This window comes from Triticum dicoccoides, chromosome 7A (genome assembly GCF_002162155.2).
Source record: "Triticum dicoccoides isolate Atlit2015 ecotype Zavitan chromosome 7A, WEW_v2.0, whole genome shotgun sequence".
Taxonomy (NCBI): Eukaryota; Viridiplantae; Streptophyta; class Magnoliopsida; order Poales; family Poaceae; genus Triticum; species Triticum dicoccoides.
In genome coordinates this window covers 710,511,995-710,518,598 of record NC_041392.1, presented here as the reverse complement: position 1 = coordinate 710,518,598, position 6,604 = coordinate 710,511,995, and the positions used below count along the sequence as shown (strand labels likewise).

General features: G+C 48.2%; 1 pseudogene; it reads left to right on the top strand.

Moving 5' to 3' along the window:
- Nucleotides 1-1,315: 1,315 nt before the first annotated feature.
- On the top strand, nucleotides 1,316-6,308 carry LOC119332192 (annotated as a pseudogene).
- Nucleotides 6,309-6,604: the final 296 nt, after the last annotated feature.

Below are 6,604 nucleotides of genomic sequence, written 5' to 3'. Positions count from 1 at the left end.
GGGCAGTTGCGCGATTGGTGACCAGGGAGCTTGCAGGTGAGGCAGTGTGTGGGATCACGGCAGTCTATGCGGCGGTGTTCTGAGCTAAGGCAGCGGAGGCAGAGGCCCTCGCAGCGCTTTCAGAAGGCTCTGCGGGCTGCCATAGCTGCGGCGGACGGGCGGTGGAGGAGTCTTGATGGCGGAGGAGGCGCGCCGTTGCCCAGCGCATTTTTGGCGTACCTCTGTTTCCGGGATCTCGCCTGAGTCCATCCCTCCTCAGCATCATGGGCGGCTACAGACGAGGTGGTAGGGGTGGGCGCAATGACGATGGAGCGAAGCTTAGGGACTGCCGGGCCGACGGGGTGCGCCTCCGCCAGAGCGCCATTACTGTTGCTAGCGGCATGCTCACCATTATTGCCGCCAGCCTCCGACACGACCACGATGGATTTCAGCTTGCCCTCGCCGTCACGGTTGCGCGCTCGGTCCACCAGGGGCAGAGGGGGCAGCCGTTGGACCGGGGCAGCGGCGAGCTCCGCAGGGGCCGGCGGAGGGTCGGGGATCGACAAACCACGCGGCCTTGGGGGAGGGGATCCAGATCTCGATCTGACCTCACCATCCACCGAAGAGTCCCAGTCAACTAGCTCCAAAGGTTGCGTCGGGGATCCTGGGCTAGGGTGGTGGATGGCGGGAGGGGTGGCGCTACCGCCCATCGGGCCGTAGCGGGGGCTGGTGGCCGCCGCGGCCGGAGCGGCCAGCGGCACGGGCTGGGAGGAGCGCGGGTTCGGGCTGGGAGGAGCACGTTGCAAAAGGTCCACTTCTATCATGCTCCGTGTTGTAAGCTATGGACAGGTAAACAGAAAAACTAAAAAGTGCATGTAAATTAAGGAGCTTTGCTACACGTACAGGGTGTTACAGGGACAAGGGGATTACAGGGTGTTGTGGCAGTTTTTAATTGGTCATTAGTAAAGACACGGGCCCACCCCCATTGAAATCAGGGGATGTGTTTAAAAAGTTTGGAATGAGCCTGTAAAAGCCTGTACATCTAGCATTTTTCTAAACTATGAATACCACATCCATGCTTAACGGCTAATTCTTTTTTGACATCGTGCTTACACAGCTAGTTTATTGGGCTCATTCTGCAGAGCAAGACGATACATTAATCAAATCATATGGTCAGGACTAATTAAGGAGCAAAGTAGGAACCATTGCCCCTGCAAAAAAAAAAAGTAGGAACTGTGGCCGACCTGATCTTTTGTCTTCACGTGACGACGACCCAACAACCGTGTTTCGCCGGCTAGTCGTCCACCGCCGTATAGAAAATGGCATCCATCCCGCGTCCTCTGTCTTTCCCCACACTGCCGTAGCCTCAGACCAGATCTGGAGAGTAGACCAGAGAGCTCCAAGCCGCCAGCCGCCGCTCACCTCCCCCTCACCCTCACCTCGCCGGCGGCGTTCACCCGGCAGCTGCAGAGTGTATGTGCCTATAGACCCTGCAGCCTAGCTACCCTTCTTTCCCCAACGCTTCCAATGGCAGATCCAGTTAGCTTTAGTGCTGCTGTAGGATGGGGCATAACCGCTGTAGGTTGGCTCGCCTCACCCATCATTCCCAGGCTCCTCAACAAAGGTTTCGCGCTCCTGGACTTCAACGCAGCGGAGAAGCTGAAGATAATTGATATGCAAGTTTTGCATCCACAGCGGGTGATGGAAGTAGTCGACGGGAACACTTACAGGGCACGTTTGGAGCCACTGTTAGATAAGCTTAGGTCTGTTCTCTACGAAGCCGAAGACATCTTGGATGATGTTGAGTATCAGCGTCTCAAGAAGCAGATCCAAGATGCCAAGTCAGAAGGCAGCATCCTTCCACGTAAGAGGGATTTATTGATGAAGAATCTTCGGTCTGCCATGCCGAGATCCCTCCTAAAAGATAAGGTATTCCCCTGCTCTCATGCTTGGATGTGTTCTGATTTATGGCTCTTAGATATATGACTATAGCTGCCAAATCGGAATGCACTCTCACTTGTTTGCCACAATTATCTAGACTAGATGTTAAGATCATGAAATGCAGTTAAGAGATACGACACAGGTTGTTAGGAAAAAATAGGATTACTTTCTTTGGAGCCAAATAAATCAAGAGTTTATATAGTATTTTCTTAAGAGTAATTAGCCCATTATTAGGAATAATCCAACACTCTAGCTAGCACCGTCTTCCACAAGTTCCTCTTTTTCCTGTGTAGACCTGACAGCATAACTTTTGGTGTTTGGTCCTTTTCCGACGGGACAACAATGCCTCTCGGTGCACTCTTCTTCATGCATCATGATGCACGATTTGTGTCACTCACAGAGCCTGGGGGTCTCTCTCCATTCTAAAAAGTAAAAACTCTCCTTCATACGACAGCGTAGAGTAGCACCACCGTTAACATGACCACTTGTTCCTTCTTTTACTAAATTTTTCTTTCCTCTTCCCAAGCCCAATCTAGAGGAGCATGAGAAGCAACACCAGGGTTTGCAAAAATCAGTTAGATATGTCCAGTCCGAGTAGTACTAGTTTGAGTTAGTTTTCATGTCATGTGTGGGCTTGTGCTACTCTGGTTAGAAGTGCTTTTCCCTTTATGATATTATTAGGAGTTGGTGTTCAAGTAGAATTTTAATCGGCATTGAAAATAACCAGAAAAGGTACGAAAAGTGATAAGACAAAAACTATGAGGCATGATACATGCCTCTAATTTCGAGTTGCTGCATTCATGTGCTAACAAGTGCTATTTGATTTTTCCAGGAGAGTGGTATGTCAAAAGTGGAATTGAAGAAGAGCCTAGAGAAGATAGAAAGTGCTATAAATGATGCATGTGAAGTTTTGAAACAACTGAACTTGCCAGGTGGGCGTGATGATGATGGGAGGCAAGCTGTTGCTACCAATTCACGCCGTGCAGTCACTACTGCAGCTCCTCCGATAGGAGTAATTGGTCGGGATAACGATCGTGACAAGATAATCGCAATGCTTCATGAGAAGGAAGACCATTGTCAAGCAAATACTGTCAGTGATACATGCTATTCTGTAATCGGCATCCATGGCATGGCTGGGTCAGGGAAATCAACACTTGCACAGTATGTCTATGATCACGAGAAAAAGCGTAGGCAAGAGAAAAAGGAGGGCCATTTCAATATTGTCATATGGATTCATGTTTCTCAGAAATTTGATTTGGATTCCATTTTTAGGGAGATGTTTGAGGGGGCTACAGGGAAAGCATGCGATAAATTCAATAGTCCTAACGTCCTGAAGTAAAAACTGGAGGATGAACTGCGTGGGAAACAGATTTTACTGGTACTAGATGATGTCTGGTACAACAGTAGGAATTCGGGAGACCGTGAAGAGCTACAAAAGTTAATTTCTCCTCTGAATGTTGGAAAGGAAGGAAGCAGAATCTTGGTGACAAGTCGAACTGAAGCTGCACTAGTATCTCTGGGTGCTGTAAAAGAGAGATGTATTCCAATATCTGACTTGGATGATGAAGTGTTTCTTGAAATGTTCATGCATTATGCACTTAGGGATGCAAGGGTAAGTGACCATGATAAAAGAATACTTGAATTGATTGGAGAGGACATTGCAAAAAAGCTGAAGGGCTCACCTCTAGCAGCCAGAACAGTGGGTTCACGGCTTCGTGAAACACAAACTGTTGAGTTTTGGAGAAGCCAGAAAGATTGGGACCTTATGAATGACATGATGGGAGCTCTATGGTGGAGTTACCAGTGTCTTGATGAGTAGGTCAGGCGATGCTTCGCTTACTGCAGAATTTTCCCCAGGCGATATCGTTTGAAGTGTGATGAGTTAGTTAAGTTGTGGGTGGCCGAAGGGTTTATAAAGATTAGTAAGCCTGAAGAGGAAATGGAAGATGTTGCCAAGAATTATTTTGATGAACTGTTGTCGGACTCATTTCTGCAATTAGGAGGGAAAGAACGGGTACATGGACATGATGTTGATTATTTTACAATTCATGATCTGCTGTGTGATTTAGCAGAGGAGGTTGCCGGAAGAGATTGCTTCAGGATAGAGAATGGCTTCACAGGAGAAGTTCCGTCGGGTGTCCGCTATCTTTTTGCTGGGACTTGTAATATAGAGATGCTTACCGAGAAGATATATGGGTTGCAAAATTTGCGCACTCTCATCATTGATGGCATGATATTTGTCAAATCAGACGAGCACAAAGCCTTCAAGAGTATGTTTGCTATGTTCACGAGGCTGAAGAAATTGAGGGTACTGAAATTATGTGTCATGCCTTATAAACACAAATTCTCATTCCCAGATTCTATTGGTGATTTGAAGCATCTGCGTTATTTTGCTTTCTCGGTGTATGCACGTGTCAAGCTAACTATACCAGGCACCTTTACCAAGCTTTACCACATGCAGGTGATAGATTTTGGTTTTTGTGGTAGTTTGGCGTCTTCTAGTGGTGAAGATATGGTGAACCTAGTTAACTTGCGCCATGTAATCAGCAGGGCAGATCAGGAATTTCCAAACGTTGGCAGTTTGATATGGCTCCAAACGCTACCATTCTTCAGAATAAGGAGGGCACGGGGGTATGAGCCACATCAGCTGAAGCACCTAAACAAGCTTCAAGGCACGCTGTTGATTTGTGGTCTTGAGAATGTTGAGAGCAAGGAGGAGGCTGTTAAAGTCAATCTTGCTAATAAGGAAAAACTCACAGAACTGATACTTCAATGGGATAATGAGAGCTGCAGTCCAGAAGTTCAAGCAGAGGTTCTTGAGGGTCTTTGTCCATCGAAGTATCTTGAAAGACTAGATATCTCCGGGTACCACGGTATAAGGTTACCGAACTGGATGATGGGTAACCATAATGGCGGCCCAAAGAACCTGCAAGAACTTATATTCAGTGGATGGAACCAGCTAGGACCTGCTCCTGACCTTGGGGCTTTCATTCATCTTCGTTCTCTACATGTTTCTAGCTGCAGCTGGGATGCCTTACCAGGCAATATGGAGCACCTCACAGCACTCAAGAGACTGGATATAAAGTCATGCAAGAATATACGGGAGCTTCTAACACTGCCCAAGTCTCTTGAGGAGTTTAACATCATGAACTGTAGCAGAAATGCCTTACGAGGAAATATGGAGCACCTCACATCGCTCAAGAAATTTGTGATCTGGAATTGCAAGAATATGCGGTCGCCCCCAACACTGCCCAAGTCTCTTGACGAGTTTAAAGTCGTGCGCTGCAGCTTCAATGCCTTGCCAGGCAATATTGAGCACATCACATCACTCAGGAGACTGGATATACAGTCATGCGAGAACATGCGGTCGCTTCCAACACTGCCCAAGTCTCTTGAGGAGTTTATCGTCTTAGGCTGCAGCTTGGATGCCTTGCCAAGCAATATGGAACACCTCACAGCACTCAAGAAACTGAGTATCACTATCTGCAAGAATATACAGTTGCTTCCAACACTGCCCAAGTCTCTTGAGAGGTTTATCGTTGTGGACTGCTGCAGCTTGAATGCCTTACCAGGCAATATGGAACACCTCACAGCACTCAAGACGCTGATTATACAGTCGTGCAAGAATATGCGGTCGCTTCCAACACTGCCCAAGTCTCTTGAGGAGATTACAGTCATGTACTGCAGCGACGAGTTCACACAATCTTGTGTAACGACTGGTCATCCAAACTGGCAGAAGATTGAGCACGTTCTAAAGAAAACAATTGAATTCGATAGTTGAAAGGTCCATGCAGAAGGTATGCAGTTAGATTCCTGGTATTTTTCTGATTTAAACTGGCAGAAGATTGAGCACATTCTAAAGAAAACAATTAAATTTGATGTCTTCATTTTCCATTTTATGTGTTCAATAAATGTTACTGCAACTATTAGCCGTTAAGGTTCCTGGTATTTTTCTGATTCAGCTGCTGACTGTCAACCGCGTGCCCTTTGGTTGAGGACGGGAGGTGAAGCCAAAGTCGAAGCAGTCAAACTCTTGCTAAATATACAGGCTCTCTTACTGCATAGCCTCTTCGTTGGGTTTTCTCTACTTTGGTTTGTCGAGTCTTGCGTGATTGCGAAGTGAAGTGGTGCTGCGCTCATACTCTCATAAACCATGGGCACTGAAAAATGCATGTCTCCATGCAGTTACGAACAGTGTATTTGTAAGTTGTCTACAATATGTGGATTTATGAGTTGTTGACTGTATATGGATGCCGTGGATGGCTCCACAGTGGTTTGGCAGGTCGGCCTCGGCAACGGCTGGCACGTCCTGGCGTCGGTTTGTCTGTTGGCGGCTTGTATCGGCCTTTGGCCCCCCTCCTCGTTGTCCGGTCGCTATGTTCGTCGAAGGACTGTCCTTCTCCCAGCTGCGGTCCATCGCTCGTCTCACGCCCGGCGCGCAGGTCCGAGCTCGTCTCGCGCAGTGCCGCAGGACTAAGCTCGTCTCGCACGCGGTGCAGCAGGACTGACCTTGGCTCGCGCACGGTGTTGCAGGACTGAGCTCGCCTCCTGCCCGGTGCTGCAGGACGGGTCGATGGAGGCCAGGTGGCCAGCCTATTGGGTCTCGGCACTGGGGGTCGCCCAGGGGTGCGAAAGGTGGGACCTTTCCGCTCGTCTGGTTGGGATACCGGCAGGTCTCGGGTGA